We start from the raw sequence: 9,973 nt of genomic DNA, 5'->3' as shown, positions 1-9,973 counted from the left end.
TGGGCAGGGATCAGATCACTCGAAGGGACTTGTGTTTCTGGCACGAGAAGAGCAGTCAGGGCAGAGTGGGCAGGAGGTGCGGTGCTGGCGCCGCAGGCAGGTGACCCCGATCTCGCTTTCACAGCCTACTTTATCCTTGGGGTCCCTGTGCCTTTTAGTGTAGCAAAGTAACTTCTATCAAAGTGTGCATGTTCTGCACAGTAAAGCTTGGCCCCAAGCCAGGTGTAGCGGCACACTCTTGTAATCCCAATGTGGGGGCTGGGACAAGAAGATTGCAGGTTCTAGGTCAGCATCAGCAACTTAGTGAAGCCCTCCCCAGCTTAGTGAGATCCTGTTCCAAACAAGAATAAAATAAGGCTGGGGTAGAGCTCAGCGGTAGAAGGCCCCTGGGTTCCATCCCCAGTACCCTCCCCCCAAAAGCTTTGTCATTTCCAAATGCTTAATATGAAAAAGTTCAATCACATTTGAAACCCCCAAACATTAGCATAAGAAACTTAGAAATTCAAATTCGGTATTTAATTATCTTTCTTCAATACTTTGTGTTTTATTGTTATAATTTTGTGTGCACGCGTGCGTGCGTGTACTGGGGATGAAACCCCGGGAGGAGCATTCTGCCTCTGAGCCACACCCCCAGTCCTATTTTATTCTTTATTTTTACACCTGCTCTTACTAAGTTGTAGAGGGTTTCCCTAGGTTACTGGTTACTGAGGCCTCACTAAGTTACCTGGAACCTGCCATCCTCCTGTCTCAGCCTCCAAGTGCTGGGATTACAAGTGTTCACCACCCTACCCGGTTTGTTACAATTTTAAAAAGCAAAACAAACCGGAGTTTTCATCACATTACATGTAGATATCTGCCAGTTCCTTTCAGTTTACTCATAACACTCCATATTTTATGAATGTGGAAAAGGCTGGGAATTAGCATCCGTACTATATTTATTACTGTAAGATCCCACTTGTGATTACATAGGCTAATTTACTGCCAGTAACCTACCTTTGTTAATAATTTTGTTTCTCAGTTGGGCATGGTGGTGAAACGAATCGTGGGTGTGTGGGGGAACAGCTCAGAGGCAGAAAGCCCTGGATTCCATCCCCAGTGACACACACACACACACACACACACACACACACACACACACACACAATTTGTTTCTTGCATGGGTAAATGAATCCCATTTTCCAAACTATAGATTATAAACTCATTATTGTCCCAATTCTAATGAGGAAAGACCCTTTTGTTAAACTGCAACTCATGTTGTTGTTGTTGTTGTTGTTGTTCCAGCAATTCAATCCAGGAGCATCTACCTCCAAGCTACACTCCCAGACCTTTTTTAAATATTTAAATTTTGGCCAGGCGTGGTGGTGCCAGTTTGTAATCCCTGTGCTTGGGAGGCTGAGACAGGAGAATCGCATAGTCTCCAAGCCAGCCTTAGCTACTTAGTGAAATAAATAAATTTTGTTTTTGTTTTGGCACTGGGATTGAACCCAGGGGCATTCTACCTCTGAGCTAAAGGAGGCTCTAATTTATTATTTTGAAACAGGGTCTTGCTAGGAAGATGAGAGTCACACTACTTGCTGAGGCTGTCCTTGAACCTGTGATCCTCCTGTCTCAGTCTCCCAGGCACTGGAATTACAGGCCTGCGCCACCACGTCCAGCTTCAATTTTTCCCTCTGTACTGGGGATGGGACTCAGCTGCATTCTACTTCTACACCCCCAGCCCTACTTTTTAATTCTTCATTTTGAAACAGTCTTACTGAGTTGCAAAGGGCTTCACTAAGTAGCTGCGGCTGTCCTGAACTGAGTTCCTCCTGTCTCAGCCTCCCCAAATGCTGCGATTACAAGTGTGCAGTCACCATATCCAGCCCCAGCTTAAATTTTTAAAATTTGATATTAATTTTCTCTAAATTGCTGAGGCTGGCCTCAAGCCCGAGATCCTCCTGTTTCGGCCTCCCAAGCACTGGGAATACAGATATGAACCACCCACCACACTAGCTGCAACCCAATTTACAAGTGCAGTTTGTTGGCTGCAAACAACTTCAAGAGAGCTGTTGTAATTTACAATAACTTCTCTAATAACTTCCCAGTGATTGTGCACAGTCTAGTCCAGGTGGCTTCTCCTTGGGGCACAGAAAACTCAATTTGGTAGCATGTTCCTAAAATGACAGGGCTTCTTTTGTTAACCCATATTTACAAGGCCTGGCTAAGAGATGTCTGGAAGCTGCAAACCTCTTTTCTCTTCAGTTGTTTCCTTCCTTGGACTGTTCAAGGTGGCCAGATTTAGTCTTTGTTGGACTTTTAGAATGTAATCCCAGCATTCGGGAGGCTGAGACCCAGAGGATAGCAGTTCCCGGCCAGCCTCAGCTACTTAGTGAGGCCCTCTGCAACTCAGTGAGACCCGGTTTCAAAATAACAAATGAAAAACAGGGCAGGGGGTGTAACTCGGAGGTCGAATGCTCCTGGGTTCCATCCCCAGACCCGCAAAAAAAAAAAAAAAAAAAAAAAAAAGTTTAAAAATGAAACCTCCCAATTCACCCCTGCAGATAAAATCTGCTATTGCACGAATCAGGGGCAGCCAGAGACGCAGCCATTATACCAGCTCCTTCAAATGCAGCTCGGTTGGAGCGACCTCTACGTAGGAAGTTAGGCTAATACTTAGTTCCCAGAAGATGAGGTGTGGTTTTAATGAGCTCATTCGAGGGGAGGGGGAGGGAGTGGCTTCGTGGTTCTATTTTTAAAATGCTTATAAAGGCCATCCTTTGTTGTGTAAAGAGGGCAGACGAGGGAGAGACGTCTCCCAAGTTACAATTGGAGGTAACAGCTTGTGCTAACCTGGTTTCCAGGGAAGGAAGTAAAGGAGAGCAGATAACTTCCGTTTCAAGAGAGGAGAGTCAGCCCCGAGCTGCAGCCCTGGCACGGGTGCAGCGGTCTCCACCCAGCCTGTCCGCAGGCTGCCTCCAGCCAGGTGCTGCGGGCGGGCGGGGTGGGAATGCAGTTTCCCTGCAAACCCAGAGCCACGCCCCCGAGAGGGCCCTTCTCCAGGTGCGCGGACCCTCACCTGGACAGTCGGCCCGGAGGGCTAACGCCCCGCACTCGCCGGTCGCTGCCTTCAGGAGCTGGCGTTTTAAATCACTGGGGACCGATGGGCTCTTCGTTTTCTATAGTTGGGGCTTGCGCGTGGAGGTCCTAAAGCAAGGGCCTGGCTTCTCGCCCAGGCAGCCCAGGCTCGCCAGCAACTCCTTGCGAACTTCTGTGGTTGGAAACGCAATTCATTTTCCCGAGAAGCATCAGGCGGCGCTCTCGTGCGGGTCTCACGCAGTTTTGAAACTGCGGAGGGACGGCCGCCCGGGCCCGGAACCGCCGGCGAGAGGCCGAGTTTTGGCGTATTTTAGCATCTCCCTGGGACGCCCAGCGCTCCCGGACGACGAGAGGATTTCTCTCTCACTTTACCTCGAGTTCTCTGGGCTTTTTGCAAAATACCTGGCTCTTAGTATGGGACTTGATACTTGGGAAATTTGGAGAGCGGAGGCAGGGCGAGGGGCAGCCTCAGGTGCTGGGAATGCCCAGCAGTGCGGACTTCTTGGACAGAGGCGCCTCTTCCGGCTTCACCTGGAATAAAAGCTTTCCTTCCCCTCGAGAGGGAAAACCCCAGATTATCAGCTAGGCTGAAGGTTAGGGGGACACCAGGACAGGTACACTTCGTCGTAGGGGAGGGGCCGCAAAACCACCAGCTCCAATAAAACGGTAAAAGACAAAACCGGGTTCTGCGGGTGGGACGCCTCCTCCGCCCCCAGCTCGATCCCCAGGTTGCAGACCACTGTGCAGCAGCCTTGTTCAAATCTTTTTTTTTTTTTTTTTTTTTTAATATGGGGATTGAACCCAGAGGCATTCTACCTACAGCCACATCCTCTTATTTTTTGTTTTGAAACAGTCTCGCTGTACTGAGATTATAGGTGAAGGCCATCACCCCGACTCGCTCCCACATATTATTATTATTATTATTATTATTATTATTATTATATTTATTTTTTGTGGTACTAGGGGTGGAACCCAGGGGCTTTCTACCTCCGGGCTATACTCCCAGACCTATTTTTATATTTTATTTGGAAACAGGGTCTCACTAAGTTGCTGAGGGCCTAAGTAGCTGAGGCTGGCTTCGAACCTGTGCGATCCTCCTGTCTCAGCCTCCCAAGCGCAGGGATTACAAGCGTGCGCCACCACGCCCGGCTTATTATTATATTTATTTGCGGTACAGGGGATTAAACCCGGGGACATTTTATCTCCGAGCCACACTCCCAGCCCTGCTCTTGATTCTTTATTTTGAAACAGGGTCTCGGTAAATTGCGGAGGGCGTCACTGAGTAGCTGAGGCTGGGCGCGAACCTGCGACCCTCCTGCCTCAGCCTCCCAAGCACTGGGAATACAAGCGTGCGCCACCACGCCCGGCTCCCAAATCTTTAAAGCAGCGTCTGAACACGCTGAGGACTGATCACCGACGTGGGGGCTTGAATCGAAACCGTAAACAGACCAGGTTCCGAGAAACCCAAGTCCCTGGTGCGGGGCGGGAGCGCCGCGCCTCGCCCCCCAGCCCCGGCGCCGTCCCCCGGCCGGAGCCCAGCTCTCCGGGGCGATCTTGCTTTGGGACAGGGCCCGGCCACCGTGCCGCCATTGGGACGCCCGCGGCCAGCGGGGCCGGAGAAGTCCTCCCGGCCCTCCTCCCGCCGCCCGGGGCCGGGGCCGAGCGCGGAATTCCCCGCAGCGGGCAGCCTCTTTCTGTTTACGAGGAGAAAGGGGAAATGGAAACCAGGAGGTGGCGGCGGCGGCGGGCGTCCGCGGCGCCACCCCGGGGCCGGCTCCTTCGCCTAAGGCAGGGTCGGGAGCACGGCCGGCCAGGGAGTGCGGCCGGCCGGGGAGCACGACGGGCCCGGGAGCACCGCCGGCCGGAAAGTACGACGGGCCAGGGAGCACCGCCGGGCCGGGGCGCACGCACGGGCCAGGGAGCACTGCGTGGCCAGGGAGCACGGCCGGCCGGGGAGCACCGCCGGCCGGAAAGTACGGACGGGCCCGGGAGCACCGCCGGGCCGGGGAGCACTGCGTGGCCAGGGAGCACGGCCGGGCCAGGGAGGACGGTCGAACCGGAGCGCACACACGGGCCAGGGAGCACTGCGTGGCCAGGGAGCACGGCCGGCCGGGGAGTATCGCCGGCCGGGGGCCAGGCTCCCGCCCGGTGCTGTCCTGGAGCTCCAGGTGACCCCGAGCTGGGGGCCGCGCTGGTTTGGGGGCGCCCCTCCAGGGTTTCCCGGGGATTCCCGCTCAGAAGCAGAGGGAGCCGGTGCGGGGCGGGACGCGGGGCGAGGGGAGGCGGCGCGGCCGGGGAGCACCTTGCGCAAGGCGCTGGGAGGCGGGGCGCGGCTCCTCCCTCCCTCCCCTTCCCGGAGCCGGCGCCGCGCAGTGCGGGTCGGAGCGGAGCGCAGGCGGCGGGCGCCGGGACGCGGCGGGGCGGCTGCAGTTCCCCCCGCGGAGCCCGGTGAGTGCCCTGGGGACCCGCGGGCCGGCCGCCCGCCCCGGGGGGCGCGTTTATACTTAGGAGTTTACAGGGCCCTCTTGGCTTAAGGGCCGGGTGGGAGGGCGTGTGAGTTGGGGAAACGGTTGGGGTCCAAAGATACAATTTGGGGCCAGAATCAAAGGCCATTCTTGATCAAATCAGGGAGAGGAGTGAGTGCTCCTGCCTTGCTAAACGTCTCCGCGGCGAGAGTACTGTTTGCTCAGTGGTTTGTAATCCATCCCAACCCAGCCTGCCGCTCTGATGGGTTGGGATGTGTGCGCAGTACATTCAGTCAGGTGGCCCTGGGGCTTTGCCCCATCAGGAAAAGGGGGTCGTCGGTGCATCTAGAAGCCAGTGCCGTGTATCGCATAGGTCTGCAAGGCATGGTTCTGGGGCTTTTTGAAAACAAAAATAGAGGTAAGAGATGTCCCTTGACGGGTGATTTGGCGGTGGCACTCTTTTAAATGAGAGGTAACACAACATGTTGTCACCTTCGGTTAGGCAGAAGCTCAGGCCTCTAATCTTGACCATTTTCAGTCGCGCTTGCTGGGGAATGCTCAAGTTTTGTTTTGTCGATGTCAGGAGCCAAGAGCATTACATTTGTATTTAGGAATAGTATTTCCTCTTGATGTTACTACTGATTTTTGAAGTAAGTCCAAGTACATAGTTTTGACTGAATTTGTCCATCTTTTCATTTCTAAAATTGGCATTTTTTTTAGTTTAAGAAGTTTAAGTTTTGTAAGGAGTGTGTGTGTGTGTGTGTGTGTGTGTGTGTGTGTGTAAACTGTGTCCAGGGCAATCATCTTTATTAGACTACCTTCACCACCCACAGTTTTTCTAGGTGGGTACTGACCATGCATAACTCAGAAACCATTATTAAGATGGGGAAGTGTCGAGGCTCTTTGTAGGACCAGCTGACCAGTCCTCAGGGTTGCTGGGAGCACAGATGTGTGTGACAGCAGCTCTCAGTTGCTAAGGAATAAATTGATCTCCAGGAAGGTCTCAGCATCCAGCCCTCTCTAGTTCTCCTGTCTTTTCCTCTCATTCCTCCTTCAAACTCACCGTGCAGTTCAGTTGTGTGTAACCTCTTAGATTTTCCATCTAAATGCTTGAGACTTTCTGCAGCAGCTGCCTTTCGTATCTTCCAATGGGATGTGGCTACCTGTTTCCCAGACTCTTTCACAGTAAACTATGAAAGATGCATCCAAATTAAGAGACAAAAAGAAAAAGCAGATACTAAGAAATGCTTTGATGGCTGTCATCACACCATGGAATCTAGAGAATAAGACTGTGCCCTCTCGCAGGCCTCGTACACCTCCAACTCCAGGACTCAGTCATTGTACACGGCCCCCTCCACCAGACAGACCTCATCCATCTTTGGGGGAGACTGCGAGCCAGGCTCTTAACCTCTGTGCATTACGGAGGGAACTTCTAGCTAATGGAAGGACATCTGACTGGTTGACATGGAGCTATTTAGTTGTACTTTGTGCTTAGAGAATTTACTCGAAAAAACAAACAAAAAAATCAGTCTGATTTATGGTCTCACTAGCAGCAATCCAAGGCTCCTCGACTGACTTATCAAAGGAAGACTTGGCAGAAAATAACATTTCCAGTGCAAACATGACTCAAAATAGAGAAGACGGGGAAAGTCCATAGAGCTCAAATCCACTCAGCTGATCACAGAGAAAAGAAACACAGCCTTTGGGAGCTAAATAGCTCCATGTCAACCAGTCAGATGTCCTTCCATTAGTTCCCTCCGTAACTGCACAGAGGTTAAGAGCCTGGCTCGCAGTCTCCCCCAAAGATGGATGAGGTCTGTCTGGTGGAGGGGGCCGTGTACAATGACTGAGTCCTGGAGTCGGAGGTGTACGAGGCCTGCGAGAGGGCACAGTCTTATTCTCTCGATTCCATGGTGTGATGACAGCCATCAAAGCATTTCTTAGTATCTGCTTTTTCTTTTTGTCTCTTAATTTGGATGCATCTTTCATAGTTTACTGTGAACGAGTCTGGGAACAGGTAGCCACATCCCATTGGAAGATACGAAAGGCAGCTGCTGCAGTATCTGCGAAGCCGGGTCTGTCTCAGTATTTCGGTCGTTCGTGCCCTTGAAGCAGTTACGGATAACAAGGTATTGCTGTGCCCCGGACACAGGCCGAGCGCTCTGCGCACACGCCCTCATGAGATCTCACTCTCTTTTACAGATGGGGAAATTGAGGTGCCTGCCTACTGTTCCAGTTTGGATATAGAATGCCCCCTGGACGTTGATAGTTAATAATTAACAATGGAAAACGTTCTGACGTGAAACAGTTGAATCTCTAGGGTTCGAATCTCATCAGTGGATGCATCCTTTGATGGATGTATTGGGTGGTGGGTAGGCAGGTAGTGAGTGGCTGTGGGAGGTGGTCACTGTGGGTGTGGCCTTGGGGATCACACATGGCCCTCGCCCCTTACCCTTGCTGTCTTTCTGCTCCCCACGGCCACATCGTGAGCTCCGCAGACATGACCCTGCCTAACACGGACTAAAACCTCAGAACCTCCAGAACTCTGAGCAAATAAGCCTTCCTTCCACTTAAGTTGTGGTCCTCAGGTGTCTGGGGTCAGAGCGAATGGTTACAGACACAGCCAACACCGTGCAGGTGGGAAGGGGCGGGCGAGATTTGATCCCAAGCGGTCAGAGTCTAGAGGAGTGGTAGACTGCAGGGCAGATGCTAGACTAATTTCCTCAGACGCAGTTTGTACCAAGAAAATGACTCTCGGGTAAGCTAACAATGATGCTAAGGCCGGTGCTTATTAGTCCAATGAGATGGGCCGAGAAGCAAATGGCTGGCCATGCAGCCAGTGGCCCTGGGGAGGAGCATCTCCTGGAGCTTTGGCAGAGTGTTGTGTCAATGCTTGTGCTCACTTTCTTGTTGTTGCTGTTGTTGTTGTGGTGGTGCTGGGGATGGAACCCTGGGCTTCATGAAGCTAGGCAAGTGATCTACCGCTGAGCTACACCCCGAGCCTGGCTGGGGCTTTTTTTAAGAACCTGAAATATCTTCAAGAGCTCAGTGGTTTAAGTAGACAAGTGTATTTCAAAATTCTCTTCGATCATCTCTCCTTCTTTTTTTCTTTTTGTGGTGCTGGGGTTGAACTCAGGGGTGTTCTACCTTTGAGCTACATCCTCATCCTATTATTATTATTATTATTATTATTATTATTTTGTGGTACTGGGGATGGAACCCAGGGACATTGTTCCTTCGAGCTACACTCCCAGCCCTATTTTTTAGTCTTTTTGTTTTTTGAAACAGGGTCACACTGAATTGTGAAGGGATTAACTGAGGCTGTCCGCCAACCGTAGTCCTCTGGTCTCACCCTCCCGAAATGCTGGGATTACAAGTGTGCGCCACCACACCTGGCCTATTTTATTTTTTATTTGGAAACAAGATCTCACTGAGTTGGTGCTAGCCTGACCATGTTACTTAGGCTGGCCTCAAACCCGAGATCTTTCTGTCTCAGCCTCCTGAGTACTGGGATTGCAGGCGTACGTCACCATGCCTGGCTGTCGTTTCTTTTTGAAGTGGAGTTGTGCTGATCTAAACTCTGGCAGAGCAGCTTCTCTGCTGTGCCTTCTTTTTCTCATCTCAAGCCTCCACAAGGCATCACTGTGTGAAGAACGAGGCCCCTTTGGAGCAGCTGGCTTTGACCAGGTGCTTCTGATAGGCTCAGCCTTCCTCCCCTCTAGATCTTAGCTTTCTGGGACTCTCAAGGTGTTTGCTCTAAGCTATTAAAGAATGCTGGCCTCAGGAGGGGGCAATTGAGTCAAGTGAATTTTCTTCTTTCCCACACTCTCACTTGCGGAACTTGGATCCTAGGCCCCCAGCCCTCTTCCAGTGACCTCTTCAGCTTGTTTTTATAAGAACTATTCCTGAAACTTGACTTATCGTCATTACGTTTGCCTAGATTGAAATCTGTTTTTCGTGCTTTGGGACCATGGCCAAGGAGTTCTTTAAAGTAGGCTTGAGAGCTGTAGGGGTTTTTGCAGGAGGTTGCTACTTTGGGAAACACCTAAGCTACGCACGGGTGGAAGCTATAAAGATCCAGGAGCCTGGCAGTGTAGGCCTGTAATTCCAGTACTTGGGAGGCTGAGACAGGAGGAGAGGATTGGCTACCCTTGACAATTCAGTGAGACCCTCAGCAACTCAGCAAGACCTTGTTTCCAATAAAAAATAAAATAGGGCTGGGGGTGTAGTTCAGAGGTAGAATGCCCCTGAGTTCATTTCCTAGTACCAAGGGGGGGGGGGATGAGTGCCAGCCAGCCAGCCAGCCAGCCTCAGTCTTCAAAGATTTTCAAGTTGCACCTTATTCTTGTTCTGTTTAGTGAGAGTTTGTTGCTAGCGCTGATGCCACAGTGTGTAACAGGCAGGCTTTCTGGATCTCAGGTTTCTCTCTGTAA

The sequence above is a fragment of the Muscardinus avellanarius genome (genome assembly GCF_963383645.1).
Source record: "Muscardinus avellanarius genome assembly, chromosome: 20".
NCBI classification, from domain to species: Eukaryota; Metazoa; Chordata; class Mammalia; order Rodentia; family Gliridae; genus Muscardinus; species Muscardinus avellanarius.
Note: the sequence above shows the minus strand (reverse complement) of the source record.